This window comes from Talpa occidentalis, unplaced genomic scaffold (assembly GCF_014898055.3).
Source record: "Talpa occidentalis isolate TD23 unplaced genomic scaffold, MPIMG_talOcc4v2.1 talOcc4.3, whole genome shotgun sequence".
NCBI classification, from domain to species: domain Eukaryota; kingdom Metazoa; phylum Chordata; class Mammalia; order Eulipotyphla; family Talpidae; genus Talpa; species Talpa occidentalis.
The window spans coordinates 50681355-50701579 of NW_023603184.1; the positions used below are offsets into that span (position 1 = coordinate 50681355).

At 39.1% G+C, this 20225-nt stretch overlaps 1 long non-coding RNA gene across 1 annotated transcript in view; it reads right to left on the minus strand.

Moving 5' to 3' along the window:
- The window catches only part of LOC129146613 (uncharacterized), a 72447-nt gene extending 52718 nt beyond the window's left edge, over nt 1–19729 (minus strand). The window contains exons 1-2 of the long non-coding RNA XR_008553516.1: nt 19383–19729; nt 18612–18753 (exon numbers count right to left, since the gene is read on the minus strand). This is a non-coding gene — a long non-coding RNA (uncharacterized LOC129146613). The remainder of the gene's footprint in view (nt 1–18611; nt 18754–19382) is intronic.
- Between the last annotated feature and the right edge of the window lie 496 nt (nt 19730–20225).

Consider the following 20225-nt stretch of genomic DNA (forward strand, 5'->3'; position numbering starts at 1 on the left):
TCAACAATGGATAGATCAATGAGACAAAAAATAAGTAAGGATACTAAAGCTCTAAATAAGGATTTTGAGCGCTTGGGCTTAACTAACATCTATAGAACACTAAACCAAAAAAAATCTAAGTACACATTTTTTTCAAGTGCACACGGATCATTCTCCAGGATTGATCACATACTGGGACACAAGACAAACATCAACAGATACACTAAGATTGAAATCATACCAACCATCTTCTCTGACCATGAAGGCATCAAACTAGAAATAAACCATAAAGGCAAGGAACCGTCCTACCTCATAGAGATTGAAACCCACACTATTGGAAGACCACTGGACTAAAGAGGAGATCAAATAAGAAAATAAAAAATACTTTGAGTTGAATGACAAGGAAGACACAAATTTCCTAAATGTATGGGATGCAGCAAAAGCAGTAATAAGAGGAAAATATATAGCAATAGAGGCTCACATCAAGAAACAAGAAAGAACTCAAAGAAACAACCTAATCACACATCTCAAAGAACTAGAAAAAGAACAACAAAGAAACCTAAAACCAGTAGAAGAAAGGAAATAATAAAAATCAAAGCAGAAATAAATGAAATTGAAATTAAAAAAAAATCCAAAAGATCAATGAAAACAAAAGTTGGTTCTTCAAAAAAATAAATAAAATAGACAACCCCCTAGCCAGGCTCACAAAGGAAAAATGGGAGAAAACACATATAAATAGGATTATAAATGAAAGAGGAGAAATCACAACAGATTCAGTAGAAATCAAAAGAATAATCAGAAACTACTATGAACAGTTATATGCAAACAAATTCAATGATCTAAAAGAGGACAAATTCCTACAACTTTACATCACCCAAAGCTAGATAAAGAAGAAATAGAACCTACCAATTACAAGCAGTGAAATTGAAATGGTAATCAAAACCCTCCCCCAAAACAAAAGCCTAGTACCAAGTGGATTTACAAATGAATTCTACCAAACATTCAGAAACAAACTAGTGCCTATCCTTTATATACTCTTTCAAAAAATTGAGAAGTAAGGGATAATACCAAACACATTCTATGAAGCCAACATTACACTATCACCAAAACTGAACAAGAACAACACACAAAAAGAAAACTACAGGCCAGTCTCTCTAGTGAACACTGATGCAAAAATCCTCAATAAAATTTTAGCTAACAGAATCCAAAAGTGTATCCATAAGATAATTCACCACAACCAAGTAGGATTTATTCCAGGGACACAAGGATGGTTCAACATCCAAAAATCAATCAATATAATCCAACACATCAACAAAAAGAAATATAAAAACCACATGATCATATCACTAGATGCTGAGAAAGATTTTGACAAAGTACAAAACCCATTTATGATGAAGGCCTTTGAAATTCTTGGGATAGAAGGAACATACCTTAACATGATAAAAAGCCATATATGACAAACCCATTGCCAATATTATTCTCAATGGCGAAAAGCTGAAGGCCTTTCCTTTAAGATCAGGAACAAGACATGGATGTCCTTGCTCTTCAACATAATACTGGAGGTCTTAGACAGAGCAATAAGACAAGAGAAAGACATACAAGGATTCTAAATAGGGAAAGAAGAAGTAAAACTATAACTATTTGCAGACAATATGATAATATACATAGAGAACCCTAAAAGCTCCACAGAAAAACTACTTGAAATAATCAACCAGTTCAGTAAAGTAGCAGGATACAAAATCAACATGCAAGAATCAGTAGCCTTCCTATAAAAAAACAATCAATCTGAAGAAGAAGAAATCAAGAAAAACATACCTGGGGCCTTCCCGGTGGCGCAGCGGCTGAGCGCTGGGTTGTGAAGATGCCCTCAGCCTCTGTGGCGCCGGTTCGACCCCCGGCTGCTCCCTAGCCACCGGGTGAGGGTCCCACATGGCGCGCAGAGCTCTCCTGCCCGCTGCTCCCCTCAGCAGTGTACTTCGGTCCTTCTGCCTGCTCTGCTCCCTGCTCTGGCTCTGGTGAATTCTCTCACCCTCCCGTGCTTCTGACTGTACCCAGTGCTTGTATGTATAAATAAATAAATAGATAAATAAATCATTTAAAAAAAAGAAAAGAAAAAGAAACACATCCTTTTATAAGTTGAAAGAAAAAAAAATCAAATACTTAGGAATAAACCTAACAAAAGAAGTGAAAGACCTATACAACGAAAACTATAAAACACAGTTAAAAGAAATAGAAGAAGACACAAAGACATTTAAAGACATCCCCTGTGGAGTTTTTGGGGTTCTCTATGTATATTATCATATCATCTGCAAATAGTGATAGTTTGACTTCTTCTTTTCCTATTTGGATTCCTTGGATGTCTTTCTCTTGTCTTATTGCTCTGGCTAGGACTTCCAGTATTATATTGAAAAGCAGTGGTGAGAGTGCACATCCTTGTCTTGTTCCAGATCTTAATGGAATTGCTTTCAGCTTTTCACCATTGAGAATGATACTGGCTGTTGGCTTGTCATATGTGGCCTTTATGATGTTGAGGTATGTTCCTTGTATCCCAAGAATTTCAAGGGCTCTTATCATGAATGGGTGTTGCACTTTGTCGAAAGCTTTCTCAGCATCTATTGATATTATCATATGGTTTTTATATTTCTTTTTGTTGATGTGTTGGATAATCTTGATTGATTTTCGGATGTTGAACCATCCTTGTGTCCCTGGAATGAATCCTACTTGGTTGTGGTGAATTATCTTATGGATACATTGTTGGATTCTGATAGCTAAAATTTTATTGAGGATTTTTGCATCAGTGTTCATTAGGGAGATTGGCCTGTAGTTTTCCTTTTTTGTGTTGTCCTTGTTCAGTTTTGGTATTAGTGTAATGTTGGCTTCATAGAACGTGTTTGGTGTTGTCCCTTCCTTCTCAATTTTTTGAAAGAGTTTGTGAAGGATAGGCACTAATTCGTCTCTGAATGTTTGGTAGAATTCATTTGTAAATCCATCAGGTCCTGGGCTTTTGCATACAACACTAAAGCTAAAGGACTGATCACAAAAATCTGCAAAGAGCTGATGAGACTCAACAACAACAAAGAAAATACTCCTGTCAAAAAATGGGCAGAAGAGCTAAAAAGAAACTTCTCTGAAGAGAAAATGCAAATGGCCAACAGGCATATGAAAAAATGTTCAACGTCACTTGCAATCAGGGAAATGCAAATCAAAACTACCATGAGATACCATCTTACACCAGTGAGAATGGCACATATTAAAAAAACTAGCAACAGCAAATGTTGGCGAGGGTGTGGAGAAAAAGGAACTCTCCTGCACTGTTGGTGGGAATGCAAACTGGTCCAACCACTATGGAGAGCTGTGTGGAGATTTCTGGGCCTACTAAACATAGAGCTTCCATATGATCCAGCAATTCCACTCCTAGGTATTTACCCAAAGGACACAGAAACAGCAATTCCAAAGAACAGCTGCACCCCTATGTTTATAGCAGCACTGTTTACAATAGCTAAGTTTTGGAAACAACCCAAATGCCCAAAAATAGATGACTGGATCAAGAAGATGTGGTACATATATACCATGGAATATTACTGAGCATTCAAAAAAGATAAACACATGCAATTTGCAGCAACATGGATGGCGCTGGAAGGGATCATGCTCAGCGAAATAAGCCAGAAGGAAAAAGAAAAATACCGGATGGTCTCACTCATAGCAGGAATCTAGAAAACTTAAATAAGGGACCAGGAAAATGAGTAACTATAAGAAAGTGAAAATCAAAGTCAACAAAAAACTATGAACCAGAGACACTCTATAGGGAGTGGAGGTGGGGAGGGGAGGGATTGGGGTCAAAATAAGGGTGTTGCAATTGTATGGGGAATATAAAAATAATATTTCTTTAAAAAAATAAAAAATAAAAATTAAAACACAGTAAACTTAAAAAAAATAATAAAATAAAATTTATTCTTAACATGCTCCAAAAAAAAATATATATATATAATTAAAAAATAATACTAATAAAATAAGTTTTTTTAAAAAGAAAGATAATAGGTGGCATGGATAAATAAATAGGTAATAAAAGCAAAAATAGAACAAAATAAAATAAAATATGAACGACAAATAAAGACCTTCCCAGAAAAATAAAAGCTGAAGGAGTTAGTCAACACTATATGTCTCCAACAAGAAGTGTTGAAAGAGCTCTCATATCTAAATCAAAGCAAGGAAAATCCACAAAAAGTTAAAAGAGGAAAAACAGAACCAGAAAACTAAAGACGAAATGACAGTAACCAATTCGCATATATCAACACTCTAAATGTAAATGGACTGAACTCACCAATCAAGAGGCACAGTTGAATAAGGAAAAAATGCAACTTTCTGTTGTATTTAAGAGAAAATAATCTTTTTTTATATTAATTTTTTAATTTTTTACATCATTGTTCATTTTTATTTTTTTAATAAATTTTATTTTTATATTCCCCATACAATTGCAACCCCCTTATTTTGACCCCAACCCCTCCCCGCCCCGCCCCCCACCCCCCATAGAGTGTCTCTGGTTCATAGTTTTTTGTTGATTTTGATTTTCACTTTCTTATAATTATTCATTTTCCTGGTCCCTTATTTAAGTTTTCTAGATTCCTGCTATGAGTGAGACCATCCGGTATTTTTCTTTTTCCTTCTGGCTTATTTCGCTGAGCATGATCCCTTCCAGCGCCATCCATGTTGCTGCAAATTGCATGTGTTTATCTTTTTTTGAACGCTGAGTAATATTCCATTGTATATATGTACCACATCTTCTTGATCCAGTCATCTATTTTTGGGCATTTGGGTTGTTTCCAAAGCTTAGCTATTGTAAACAGTGCTGCTATAAACATAGGGGTGTAGGTGCTCTTTGGAATTGATGTTTCTGTGTCCTTTGGGTAAATACCTAGGAGTGGAATTGCTGGATCATATGGAAGCTCTATGTGTAGTAGGTCCAGAAATCTCCACACAGCTCTCCATAGTGGTTGGACCAGTTTACACTCCCACCATCAGTGCAGGAGAGTTCCTTTTTCTCCACATCCTCGCCAACATTTGTAGTTGCTAGTTTTTTTAATATGTGCCATTCTCACTGGTGTAAGATGGTATCTCATGGTAGTTTTGATTTGCATTTCCCTGATTACAAGTGACGTTGAACATTTTTTCATATGCCTGTTGGCCATTTGCATTTTCGTTTCAGAGAAGTTTCTTTTTAGTTCTTCTGCCCATTTTTTGACAGGATTATTTTCTTTGTTTTTGTTGAGTCTCATCAGCTCTTTGCAGATTTTTGTGATCAGTCCTTTATCATTAGTGTTGTGTGCAAAAATGTTCTCCCACTCCGGTGGTTTCTAAGAGAAAATAATCTTATAAGAAGATGCCTGTAGGACATCTGGGCTTATATCAGATAAAATATAAACTTTCAATTAAAAAAGGTAACAAGAGATGGGGGGACATGATATAATAAGGAATCAAATCACCAGGAAGACATAACATTCGTTAATATATATGCACCAAGTGAAGGAGCACTCACATCAATGAGCAGATCAACTACACAGAAAATCAAGGAGGAAACAACAGCTTTAACTGAGGAATTAGAACAATGGAACTACTAGACATTAATAGGGCACTGCACCTGAAAAAACTGAGTACACATTGTTCCCAATTGTACATGGAATGTTCTCCAGAATATATCACATGTTTTGGGTCACAAAACAAGTATCAATAAATTCATGGAGATTGAAATGAGATTAAGTATCTTTGCTGATCTCAATGGTATTACAAAAAGAAAAAAAATATGTGGAGACTGAACAACACGCTACCAAATGCCTATAGGGTTAATGAGGAAATCAAAGAATAAATTTTTAAATGCCTGGAGACAAACAAAAATGAAAACATAATCTACAGGAGCCTGTGAGACATAGCAAAAGCAATATGAAGAGGGAAGTAAATGCCAATACAGGATACATCAGGAAACAAGAAAGAGCTCAAAGAAAGAAAAGAACTTAAAGAACTATAAAAAGAAGAACAAATAAAGCAAAAGCCAGTCAAAGAAAGTAAATAATAATAACTAGAGCAGAAATAAATTGAAGTGAAAAAAAAAAAAAAACAGTTCAAAAGATAAGTGAAACCAAAGGCTGGTTCTTTGAAAAAGTAAACACAGGAGGCAAACATTTATCTAGGTTTAGGTTCACTTAAAAAAAATGGGGGGAAGGAATCTTCTATACTGTTTGTGCTTCAGACTCTGAAATTTCAATACAGATCAGCAAGCAAGTCTGGACTAAGATGTCAAGAACTTCTGCTATGAGATGTTGGTTGGTGTGAGAGCCGAGGTAAACTGAGGCAGTGTTTTCCCAAGAGAGCGGGAAGTGTGACTAGGGAAGTGGACCAGGAGAGCATCTCCGTGAAAGATACAGAAAGTGGGCCAGCCAATGGCTAAGAAGAGTTAAAGAAGCAAGCAAAAAATGGTTGTAGCGAGGCTGATAGCAGAGGGAGCATTATGGATTAATAGCACCAAATGCCATTATAAATAAATCCAGTAAGCTGAGGTCCACAAATCTCCCATTTGATATGAAGGTCCTTGGTGACCTTTGTGGCAGCAGTTTCATTGGAGGCTCCGGAGAAGCAAGGCTGGATGAAGAAGTTTAAAAAAGTGAATGGAAAGTGAAGAAGTGCAGATTTTTTTTGCATCTACAGATGCCTTCAAGCATTTCATTTGTCTTCCCTTGTTCTTTCCACATGCAGATTTCGTAGTCAGGCACCACATAACTTTTAAAGAGTATGCTTCTTTTAAGCTAGTTTTTGTTCCCATTTTCACATGAATATCCTTGAAAAAGGTATCTGATTTTGCATCTGACTATGCTGTCAAACGCATATAAAAACAACCTTCTAAAAGATTATGATGTGGCAGACACTTTCAGTAATGTCCATCCATAACTTTCCTCTCAAAAGATTTCATAATTTTACCTCCACTAAAGAGGAGATATCTTAGCTAATTCACACTTCCAGTCAGTTGGAAAAACAGATGTCAATTTAGTTCTGAGCGCTGATATTTGTCAACCTTAGTCTCTATGTTCAGAAACTAAGGGATGCTTCTAGGGGGTGATTTGGCAGAGATAATAATGATAATAACAATAGCAGCTAAGCATTTATATATTGCTTACTATTTGCCAGGTGCTGTTCTAACTTTTTCATATATAATTAATAATTTAATTCTCTTCAGAACTCAGTTAGGTAATATTATTACTCCCACTCAAGGTGAGAGAAACTGGGGTACAGAGACTTTAGGATACTTGCCTGAGCTCACAGAGCTATTAAATGGCAGAGGCAGGATTTGAACACAAAGGAACTCACTAAATGGCAACTGATGTTTTCATAATCACAAATCATTCATTCACTCAACATGTATCTGCTGAGTACATATTCTAAGGCAGGCATGTACAAGGACCTGGATATATAATAGAATATGCAATTGCAACTTACTGTATGTGATATGAAGAAAACAAATAAGACACAGCAATAAATACTAATGGGGGATTGCTTAAAACCTGGGTAGTAAGGGAAAGCATCTCTAAGAAGGTGAACATTTTTTAATTATTATTTTATTTTATATATATTTTCCATCATTTTTCATTTTTGTACAATATATGCATTTTCATCTCCGTTATAGTCCCTGTGAAATTCCCACCACCCATTCACCTGTGAACTATCACCATGGTCCCTTGTGCTCTTCCCATCCCTGTTTTGATTCTACTCCCTTCTCCCCCCTGCAGAATGTCTCTGGTTTATAGTTTCCTGTTGATTTTAATTTTTACTTTGTTATGATTACTTTTTCTTTCCTGATCCCTTATTTGGATCTTCTACGTTCCTGTTATAAGTGAGACCATCCGGTATTTTCTTTTTATTTCTGGCTTATTTCATTGAGCATGATCCCTTCCAGCTCCATCCATGTTGCTCCAAATGGCATGAATTTATCTATCTTGATTGCTGAGTAATATTCCATTGTGTATATGTACCACATCTTCTTGATCCAGTCATCTATTTTTAGGCATTTCAGTTTTTCCATAGCTTACCTATTGCCAATAGTGCTGTAATAAACATAGGGGTGCAGGTGTCCTTTTGGATTAATGTTTCTGTGTCCTTTGGGTAGATTCCTAGGAGTGGAATTGCAGGATCATATGGAAGCTCCATTTTTAGCAAATTGAGGAACCCCCAGACAGCTTTCCATAGTGGTTGGACCAGTTAGCACTCGCACCAGAGTGTAGTAGAGTTTCATTTTCTCCACATCTTCACCAATATTTGTTGTTGCTAGTTTTTTTTTTTTTTAATATGTGCCATTCTCACTGGTGTAAGATGGTATCTCATTGTGGTTTTGATTTGCATTTCCCTGATTACAAGTGATGTTGAACATTTTTTCCTAATACTGTTGGCCATTTACATTCCCTCTGTGGAGAAGTAAGAAGGTGAACATTTAAATTGACATCTAGCTGATAAAAAATATCCAGCACAGGGAGTGTTTGGAGAAGAGGAAGGATCTTCATTGAAGACTCCAAACAGGTAAGACCTTGGGGGTGCTTTGGCAAGGAAGAAATTGAGATAAGCAAAAGATGGAGCTGTGGACAGATGGCCCGATCATGCAAGACCTTGCAGACCATGCAAGGAATTTGTATTTTGCTCAAAATATAAAGGAAAATTCTTGATGATTTTGAAGCATAGAATTACCATGTTTCAGGTTATGTTTTCAAAAGATCACTCTGGCTATGATAAAGATGAGAGAAAATGGCATCTTGATTGGAGTGTTTGTTGGGTAGGTGAAGAGTCCCAGACAGAAAGCTAGAGGCACACAGTTGCATACAGAATTTGTGCTGTGGAAGCTGATAGAATCTTTCAAGCAAGTGATGGCCACAGATGTGTCAAGGGTAAGAACTGAGGCCAAGGTGACTTGAAGAGTTGCAGGAGAGAAGACTAACACAGCCTCTCTTTTATCTCAAGGAAAATTTGTATCTAGAAATTGTCCAACAGACTTCCTTTAAATCTCACTGACCTACCGTTACTGGAGGCTGGGAACAGAAATGCCCAGCAATAAAGGTGAGGTTAATTTGACAGTTTAGGTCAATTCTGGCTCAACCTCTGGTCTAGGCACATATACCTAAACCAGGTCAAGGTCTGTGAACTAAGAAGGGGGCTGGAGATCCTACTGGCTAGACAGTCAATACAAACCGCTACAAACTAGTTTGGAAGGAAAACATCAATAATTCTGATTTGCATGTGTTAGGTTTCAAAACATCTAAAAAATGGTGTCAATTAGACAGTTTGATATACAGGTCTGGAATTCAAAACAGAGGTTTCAGCTTAATGTGCATTTTCTTAAGTTTAATATACTGTTGAAAATGTGCTGAATTGCTGACGGTACCTTGGATCTTGGGAGCTGCTGAGAATATAAATGAGAATCCCAATTGTGCACAAATAACCACAAGGGCTTTAGAGAGTATATCAGGATTCCGTTTTACAACGTGGAGACGTGATTAACCCCACAGCCTGCCTATCTAGGAACAGCTGAGCGTCGAGCCGAAAGAGAGCACATGCCCAGCAGTTGGGACCATCAATCGTGTCAGTTCAGCTGTCTGGGAACTTTCCAGTGGAGAGTGTTAAATCGGAAAGACTGCATCTTGCTACAGGACCAGGTTATCCATGGGAATGTGAAAGGAGTGAGGCCAAGATTAGGTTTTAGACAAAGGAGAGTAACAGAACACTCTTGCATCATAGGGTAATGATACTCTGGGAAGACAGAACATTCAACATGGTAAGAAAGAACCAAGCACACCTTGGGGGTGATCCTGGCTGGCTCAATTAAAAAGACTTGGAGGGTGAGGGGAGTCAAAAACTAGCTCTAACCTTGGGACAGTTCCTTAGCTAATTTGAATCACAAAGCTTTCATTTTGAAATACTAATGTTTCCTAATCCAGAGACTCACTATGAGGAAATGAGATCATGTAAGTCAGGTGACCGGTGGTGTCCCTCAACGAGGCACACATCTGCTTCCAGTTGTCACACTCTCATACCCCAGAATAGGGAAATGCAACTGTCCAACAAAACACTGGCCAATTAAATCACAGAGCCACTGTAAAACAGAATTTATATCATTCACAATTACGCTTCAAAGAACATAATTAAATTAAACATGAATTTACGTGAACAGAACAGACTATAAAGCGCATGTAAATATGATTTTTTTAGAAAAAATCATAACATCAAATGCTAACAGTGGTTATAATATGGACTGAAAGATTATAAGAGATTTTGGTTTTGTTATTACAAGACATGAATTTTGGTCTTTTTTCTGTGAGAATGAACTTTTATAGAACACAGGAATTAACTGGAGATAATAGATGGTGGATATTTTACTATCACTGTGGTTTTTATCCTTGTTCGTGTTTTGTTCTTATTTGCTGTCTCTCAAATCCACCTTTGGTTTAGTCCTGGGAAAATGGCAACAATCCAGCAGAAACCAAAAATGTGTACCTAGGAGAATTTAAAGGATTTTTCTTCACTTAATTTGGGCGGTTTTGACTGGCTGGGTGTGCCTCATCCTGACAGGAAGAGTGTGTCACTAGAAAAGAATTTAATTCTTTACAGCAAAAAGATGGTTGGTACAGAGAGAAAAGACACCCATGCATGTTTCTCATGAGTTCTGCCTAATTGTGCTGAACCTGCTTTTGGAAGCTGGCTCCACTCAGAGTGAAGATGCCCCCTCAGGGGCCACCCTATTCCATCCAGCAGAAGCTTCAGTATCTTGCTGATCTCTCCCCCTAGAAAGTGAGTCCCTTGAAGGCAGAGATTTCCTTCATTCCTTTCTATATTTACAGGGCCTAGCCCAGCAACTAGACTTAGTTAATGTCTGTTGACCAAGAGGCAAATTTGTGTTAAGTAGCTTTTTAAATGTCCCATCTGATGTGGGTAACTAAATTTGTGAATGACCCTTCACCTTCAGGATATATTTAAACATAATGTTATTTAGGGGGGAAGGAGGGCAATCTAAAACAACTATGGAGATGTGAAGATAATATTAATCTGGATGGTGGGTCCATGAATGGACCCACATAAGATCCATGTTAATTAGTGGAGTCTTGATTTTTCTCATCTACAAAACAGTATCGACTTCATTAAATTGTTTTGTGTCTTGAACAGAAATGTTTTGTCATGTGCTTAGCACGTTTCTATACTCATTAAATTCCCTTTTCTCTCAGCAATGCTAGGGAAAGATAGTTCTCACTAGTTGTTGGTCTTCTAATTCTAACCACAGTCACCCTATATCCCATAGACATTGTATCCTAGAGTGACACAGATTTTCAGTGGAGTATAGGTTGGCTTCCATTAGGGCAAAGCATGACACAGATCTCAATCAGTAGCCTGTGCTGATTGGAAAGCAAAACTGGAAAGCCTCCATGGAAAAGGTAGTTAACTGTCCATTCATGCACTGAACACCTGTGATGTGTGCCAGGCATTGTATCAGACACTGGAAATTCAGGGAGAAGACACAATACCTGACCACAAAGAACTCACTGTCTAGTAAAAGAGCCAGAGCAGAAACAAGTTATTGCAAATAAATGTGGTGTGAGAGTAAAACAGCCACTCACACTTGCAATGAAATGTAGCCAGGCCATTTCAGCAATGTGGCCCATAGTTTTATTCAACCCCAAAGTTTCAGGAGATCTGTCTGCTAAAAATAAAAAGATAACGATGTCATTTATATAGAAAATAAAATAAAGTTAAATCTGTAGCTGACATATATAGAAATGAATGTAAGTGCAAAGACTAAGCGCAGGAAGGGAATATACCATTGCTGATGCATTGCCTTGGAGGGAAGAGATGGTAAGAGGAGGGTGTTGAAAAGGATGTTCTTGCAACCCTTATATTTCTGTGCTGTTTGATGTTTTTAACATTGACGATATAGTACTCTCTTGCTTATGCTCTAATTACACTATTATCTATGCATGGAAAATGGAAGAATAGGAGAGTTTTTCTCTGGATGGCCACCTGGTCTGTTCCCTCCTCTACTTCAGGTCTTTGTTCAATCTCACTTTCTGAATATCCCACATTAAATTGTCACCTCACCGCCATTATCCCCACCCCTTCTCAGGATTATTTGTCTTCATAGCACTTACCACGAGCTGACATTCTCTATAATTAACTTCTCTTTGGAATTGACAGTCTCCCCCAGCTCCAGCGTGAGCTTCACTCCGCAAGAGCCGTGATGGGGTGGCTGCTTCACAGCTGCTCCCTGGCCAGCTGCCTTAACTACCCAATATGTTAACAGAGTATTCCTGAATGAAGAAATCGCAGGTCTTTTATTTTTTTCTTTCTATTATTTGGTATCTGAACTTTTGTAATGAGCTCTCATTGACTTTATTACCTAAGAAAACAGTAAAGCTCTTTCAATTAAAAAATGTTAAAAGGTTACCTAGGAGACAACGAAAGGAGACTCCCTTAGAAGACAGGTGGGGAGCAGAAAGGACTGCAGGCATCAAGCCAAGGAGCATGGAGAAGATGTAGGGGGAGCTACCTGGGGAGGGATAAAGTCTCCCCCTTATGATTCCTCTGCTGCCCTACTCTTTCCAGATGCTGGATAAATGCCTGGTCTTGAGGTCACTGGTTTACAAAGGCTATTCTGGCCTTTAGTGCCCCAGCTCCCCAATAGCAGGGCCCAGAAATTTATCCTCATCCTTCTATCCAGCAAATGTTTATATCTGAATCCTACTTAGGTTTCAGCCAATTTCCTGCTGAAGCAACTTGGCTTCTTGTTTGCCTTGGGAACCAGACTCTTTTTTAGTTGAAGGCATAAAAAGGATGAAATCCATTACCTGATACTTTTCTATTCAGCTATTCAAACCAGGCCACAGATGGCAGCCCTGTGTGCGCACTCCCTTTGTGGCAATGGCGTTTCATCTGAACGCTGTGAGTAAGGCACTCTTGAATAAGGCACATAGGAAAGTGAACCTGAAGCGTTCTTTCATTCTTCTTTCTTTCTATGTTTTTTCTCTGTTCTGTGTCCAATTTAGAGTCATTGTCTTGAGTGAAGGGTTGTAGACGGCTAGATCCTCATTTCCAGGTTCCCCCAGGAGCAGTGGGGGAGGGTAGTCCTGTTAGTGCAAACATTGAGGGACTTGCGTTCTGATAATCACTCTGCCACTGACGTGCTACATGATCTTACAGATCTTGTGTTACCTTTCTGTGCCTCAGTTTCTTCATCTGCAAAATGAGGATCTTTATGGAGTTTCTACTTTCCCTAATTCAGTTGCTATTTAATTGAGGACCAACAGTGACACCTTGTGGTGCTCCTGGAGCCATGGCTTCAATTTTTCTACCTTTGGTTTAGTGGGGAAGTCTGAGACTTGAGGGGAATCTGAAGGCTCCAGTACAGAACTGTGAGGGGCTGGAGTGCGGCTCTAAGGAAGCTAGAGGACAGGACCTGCTAATAGGACAAGACTGGAGAATTTACTGTTTTCCAGGCCTCCTGCTCATGTGTGAAATAACTAAACTCTAAATTGTCCTATGCCTGTTTCCCATTTATAAAATAAAGTTGCCAATTGATCTGCCTTCAAACGCATAGTTATCTTTTCACATACTTATTCATTAATCAAATATTTGATGAGCATCTTTCTATTGTTAAATTCTGAGCACCTACCTGTGCAATATTACAAACTTGAGATGCCACAGTCCCTACCCTTCAAGAACCCTGATTTTGACCAATGGAAAATAGAAGAAAATCTTCCATTCTCATGCAGAAAGATAAGCCTGAAGTTGTCAATGTGTACACATAATGGTTTGGGGACCCAAGGACACACATCTAAATGGTCCTGGGAAGAATGTTGGATGGTTTAGGGCCTCCCTGGTGGTCTAGGGGTTAAGTGTCAGCTAAATGTCAGTCATCCTTGGTGCTCTTCCTGGACCTTCTTTTCTACCTAGAGTCTCATTCATTCCCATGGTTTTCAATATCACATATGACCTCTTCAATGTGAATATCCATCCCTGACCTCTGAAGTCCAGATTTCTTAACCATTAACATCTCAGCTAAAATGCTACCTGACGGTTGGGTAGTCTTCCCGGGCATTTTTCCTCTTTCCTGCCAGACGGAGAGCCCTGTGTTAAGATGCATCGTTACTTTCTTCAACCATATATTTTTAATGATTACTACAATGCCCAGTATAGACTCAAAAATTAGTTACTGACTGAGTAAAAACATAGGTAAACAAATTATTTCAAATGACAGAGTAAATCTGTGGTTTTGATTTTTAAAAACTGTGATTTTGATTTTAAAAACTTCACTCACTCACTCCAGTTCAAGTTCAGCCAGATTGACTTGAAATGAACTAGACCTACATTGTCCAACACAGTAGCAGCTAGCCACGTGCAAGTGGCCAGTTTGAGTCGATTGTTCTGAATTTAAAACACACACCATAGGGCCTTTCCTGGTGGCACAGTGGTTAAGCGCTGGGCTGCGAGGCTGCCCACAGCCTCTGCAGCACCGTTCGATCCCCGGCCGCCGGTGAGGGTCCCACATGGCGCAACAGACCTCTCCTGCCGCCCGCTGCTCCTCTCAGCAGTGTATTTCGTCAGTCTGCCTGTTCTGCTCCCTGCCCTGTCTCTGGTGAATTCTCTCACCCTCCCACGCTTCTGACTGTACCCAGTGTTGTATAGATAAATAAATAAATCTTCAAAAAAATAAATGAAATAAAATACACACCATATCTTGATGATGATTTAGTACAAATAATTTAAAATATTTCATTAATAATTTTTATATTGATCATACAAAATAATAAAATATCATATATATTGTGTTAAAATACATTATTAAAGTTAATTTTGCCTGCTTTCTCCTACTTTTTTAATATGGTTACTAGCAATGTTTAAATTACATGTATGGTTTATATATTTCTACTAGACAGAGCTAACCTAGATTATAGGATACCAACTGACTGAAAGATCATTAGACTTCTCTCTCTAGGACTCTCACTTATAAAGGGTGTACAACCCCTATCAGGAACTTATCAGTTCCAGCATCTTATGATTTTTAACTTATGTGACATTTTCTTAATTATGAATACTTATTAAATTGCTAGGTGCAGTAGCAAACAATTTTACATTTTACATTTTTTGTCATTTAATCTGTACAATAAATGGTGAAGAATAACTGTCTTCATTTTATGGATGGAAAAGAAGAAAAGAGAAAATTTGTACAAGTTAAGAGACATAATGTCTAGCTGGCTAGTAAGTGGTAAAACTAAATTCTTCTAGTTCCTGTTGTCTGATTCTTTGTGAGAAATTTCCAACAGAAAATATGTCAATATAGGGCAGCATTACTTACAATAGTCACGAGTTGGAAACAACCTAAGTGCCCATCAGTAGATGTTTAGATAAAGATGTGGTCTATGTACACAATGGAATACTACTCAGATGTAAAAAAAAAAAAAAAATGAGATTCTGTAAGTGAGACCATCCTGTATTTTTCTTTTTCTTTCTGTCTTATTTCACTTAGCATGATCCCTTCCAGCTCCATCCATGTTGCTGCAAATGGCATGAGTTTATCTTTTTTGATTGCTGTATAGTATTCCATTGTGTGTGTGTGTGTGTGTGTGTGTGTGTGTGCGCGCGCGCGCGCGCGCGCGCACGCCACATCTTCTTGATCTAGTCATCTATTTTTGGGCATTTGGGTTGTTTCCATAGCTTAGCTATTGTAAATAGTGCTGCAATAAACATAGGGGTGTAGGTGTCCTTTTGGATTAATATTTCTGTGTCCTTTGGGTAGATTCCTAGGAGTGAATTGCTGGATCATGTAGAGAATCCAAATAAGGGATCATGGGGAAAAAATAATTATAATAAAGTAAAAATCAAAATCAACAGCAGTTACAAACCAGAGACATTCTGCAGGGGAGTGAAGGGAGTAGGATCAAAACAAGGGTGGGAAGAGAGAACAAGGGACCATGGTGATAGTTCACGGGTGAATGGGTGGTGGGAATTTCATGGGGACTATAACTGAGGTGAAAATGCATACATTGTACAAAAATGAAAAATGATGTAAAAAATATGTAAAATTTAAAAAAGGCTTTTGAGAAAAAAAAATGAGATTCTGCATTTGCAACAATGGATGGACCTAGAGGATATTGTGCTTATGTAATAAGTCAGATGGAGAATGAGTTCACTCATACGTAATGCATATAGAAACAAAATATGTGAGTATATCAAATAAAACAAAAATCAACTTTTAAACTATAAGATCAATTATAGGTTACCAAAAGGACAGGAGGAAGTGGAACTGGGTAATTGGAATAAAAGGGGTGAATTATTTGGTGAAGGATAGAATTGGAATTTTATTGGTAAACTTAATGTGCTATAAACACATGTTGATTTAAAATGATACACACCTGAAATCTATAATCCAACGTTAAAACAATAAAATATGTTTTAAAAAAAAAGTCTATGTGGGTCCTGCTACTCAGTGTCCCCTAAAATGCCGCACCTTGTTTAAAGAACCATATATAATCAGAATTTGTAAAAAAAAAAAAAAAAAGTAAAAATCAAAATCAACAAGCAACTATAAACCAGAGACACACTATGGGGTGGGGGGGAGCAGGGTCAAAATAAGGAGGGGCAGGAGTTGTAAGATGAAAATGCATACATTGTGCAAAAATGAAAAATGATGCAAAAAATATATAAAATAAAATAAAATTTTAAAAAAATGTATCTAAGAGGCTCCAAGAAGGCTGAAGAGGACTCCAGAGTGCCAGGCAGGTTTGGTCCATCGTTGATGCCCTGCAGTAAATTGCTGGGAGGTTTCTGGGGAGAGAGACCAGCGCTGTTAGAGGTTAATTGTTGACCAGCTTCAGAGGATCGGGAGGAGGGCTGCAGGGGAGTGAAACATTGACCAGCTCTGATTTAGATGCAGGAATGTGTTAGGGAGGCAGGGAAAGGTCAGGGAGCAGTGGGCACCTGAGCAGCTCCCATGGGCAAAATTCCTCTCCCAGAGACCGACGGAAAAGGAGAAGACATACAGAAGGGGAAAAAGGCCTTTTGGCCCCAAAGTACATTTGTTGCGCCAGGTCTTACAGTCATTTCCAGAGCCAGCTGAAGGGAAAAAAAGATGGTGAGGTCATGTTTGACTTTTTCAACCCCACCCTCCCCCCTCCATCCTGCAAACTTGACTAAATTTTGGAGAGCTGGAACCAGGCATGAAAGGGTAGGGAAAACAAAGCATGAATAAATAAAATACTGCCCTTGCCTCAGAATCAAAACGAGAAATGCAGTGACTGGGCCTGACAGCTCTCAGACTTGGGTTCAAGTGTTGGCTGCACTTAACTGGTAATTCTGGGCAATTCAGTTTCTTGGAGTCTCAGTTAAACTCAGTATATAAAATCTACCTCCCAGGGGGGCGGGAAGGGAAGGATTGGGGTCAGAATGGGGCTTTTGCAATTGTATGGGGGAATATAAAAATAAAATTTATTATTTAAAAAAAAAAGAATTCAAAAAAAAAAGAATTCAAAAAAAAAAAAAAAAACAATTTTACAGCAAAATTGATAAAAGATTTTTTATTTTATAGTTTATTTATTTATACTTAAGACCAATATAGTAAAATACCCCACATTATAAATGTCCCAATAAAAGAAAATAAACTAATTAAAAAAAAAATCTACCTCCCAGTAATGTTGCAGTAATTATAAGATAATGAGAATCCTCTTGAGCCCTACTTTGATCAACTCTGAGTTGAAGAGTAGAAGGAAAATGCCATTGCTTCAATCAGTCCCAGGGGTCCCCCCCCCCACCCCGCTCTTAGGAAGCTCCCTTCCCTCTGTGGCTTAACTCATCTCCACAACTTCCCTTCTACCAAGGCCTCCCCACCCACCCCACCTCACCCTTGGTAGCTTCCTTTCTCTGACACTTTTAGAACCAACATCCTGGATGCTGAGGCTCAGTGTTTTATTCCTTACCATTTTAAGTCCCCCAGGGGAGTTGACCACTCAAAGGCCCTCTTTTAGCACAAGCTACCTGCGAATTACCCTGGTCCTTGCCTGAGTTAGCCCTTGGCCCCAGAAGGCTGAGCTTGATCATCGCAGACAAGCCTTGACAAGGAGCAGGTTACATTTCTCTCCATTTTTCTTAGAACACAAAACAAACTTTTTTTGGTTGGCTGCCCTGTGTCTGTTATGTAAACCAAGTTAAATTGCTCTTAGGGTGGTTTGCGGAGCCCCTGATGCTGGATTGAGAAGTGATTTACATTTTCTCTTGGCAGGGAATTACCTTGACAAATACTGTTTAACTAAGCTTTGTGTGTGTGGGCACACACATATATACACAGGCTCTGGTCTGGTCTGGTTGATAACACTTCTCCTTGGTTGATAAGTTCAGAAATAGAAAATCAGGAGGCAGGAAAGGGGTTTACAATATGACAACTTACTGTTTGCCATGACTGTTTTAAATTTCGTTCTGCCCTCCAGGCTAAAAGGGAAACATAATCTGGCTCCCATTATCAGAAAAGAGGGTCCTCCTGACCCTTCTTGGGGGTATTGAGATAATTATGAAAACAATTACCATTTACTAAGCACTCACTGTGTGTCAGGAGAGCATGTAGTACTTACAGTCATGGTTCAAATGAGGTTTCATTTCTATGATTGAGAAAATTTAGACTCGCAGAGATGATGACTTTTGCAAGTCTTCCCAGTTAGTAGGTGTTGAAGTCAAGTATCTCTGACTCAGCTACCACTCCACACTCTTCTCGGCCTGCAAAAACATGTCTTCAGCAATGTTTTCATAGCAAATATCCTGTATCTTATGGCTGTTTGACCTTCAAGTAGATAATCAAGGCTTTTGGGCCTCCCTGGTGGCACAAGGAGTTAGGACGCAACCTATGAAGCTGTCTGTAGTTGCTGCAGCACAAGTTCGATCCCTGGCCAGGGAGATACCCACATGGCGCAGCAGACCTCTCCTGTCTCACCCGCTGCTCCCCTCAGCAGTGTTTTTCAGTAGATCTACCTGTTCTGCTCCCCACTCTGTCTCTGGTCAATCCTCTCACCGTCCGCCCCCCCCCCAATTTCTGGCCTATACCCCAGCTCTTGTATTCATAAATAAATCTTTTTAAAAAAAAAAAAAAGAAAAGAAAATCAAGACTTTTGTTTGTTTGGTATCATTGAAGCCAGAAATGAGTTGAGTGACTAAAGTTTTGCCCATCCCATTTCTCATGAATATGTATACATATATGTACTGAGTGGTGATACACAGTTATGTATACATACATATACATCAAAAACTAAACATATGTTGGACTCAGGATATTAGGTGCCTCATATTCATTTCTTTAAACCTCAAAACAATTGTGTGACTGAGAGTCTTAAAAAGGGATCATTGCTTACCAGTAACTGTGCCCATGTGAAAGAATTTAAATAAAGGGGGAAAATAATCACAAACAATCCACATCTGAGCGAGCTTGAAATCATGAGGGGTGACCAAGCTTCAGCAGAGAGACTGAAAGCAGAAGCTGGGAAACCAGAACCCAGATGCCGGAGCCACCTCTGTAAAGTATATCTTGGCCCCGCTTCTGTCTGCACGTCCATGTTCAGAAGGGAGCCTTCTAGTTTCCAAAGACAAGACTCTCCATTCGGGTTACACGCCCATCCCTTCACTGATGAGCTCTGGGAAGTGGACCAGGCATCATTGTCCAGCCTTCCCTCTCATCCCTTCCTTGGAGGCCCACAGGGAGGCCCGGCCTCCCCCTCCATCTGTGCCTCTGGCTGCTGGGAAACATCTGTCTCCTCACAGGGCCCGCATCACACACATGCTGCGCTTAGCGACAAAAGGCTGCTGTGTGCTCCTCCTCTGCCATGGCTTCACCATTGTTTACTCAGCTCTGAAGTAAAACCTACTTGGGTCCATTTGAGCTCTACTCCTCTGTCAAATGGGGCCGTCCAGTCGTGGCCTCGCCCCGCTCCCGGATCAAGACTTCGCAGAACCTCAGCCTCCAGTTTCAAACTCCTTGGAGATTCAGTCCACCCTGGGCCCAGTCAGCTCTGCCCAGGGCTGGAGTCCCCAGAGGCCAACAGGAAGAGCAGTCGGAGGAAGAGAGCTGAGCTGGGCAGCGGCCTTGGGCTTCCAGTAAAGGTCAGCAGCCTCGTCTTCTTTGTATCAAGAAGGAAACTGCAGCTTGGGAGGAGACAGTCTCACAGCTCACCTCAGAGAGTCACACCTGGGTTGTGTGG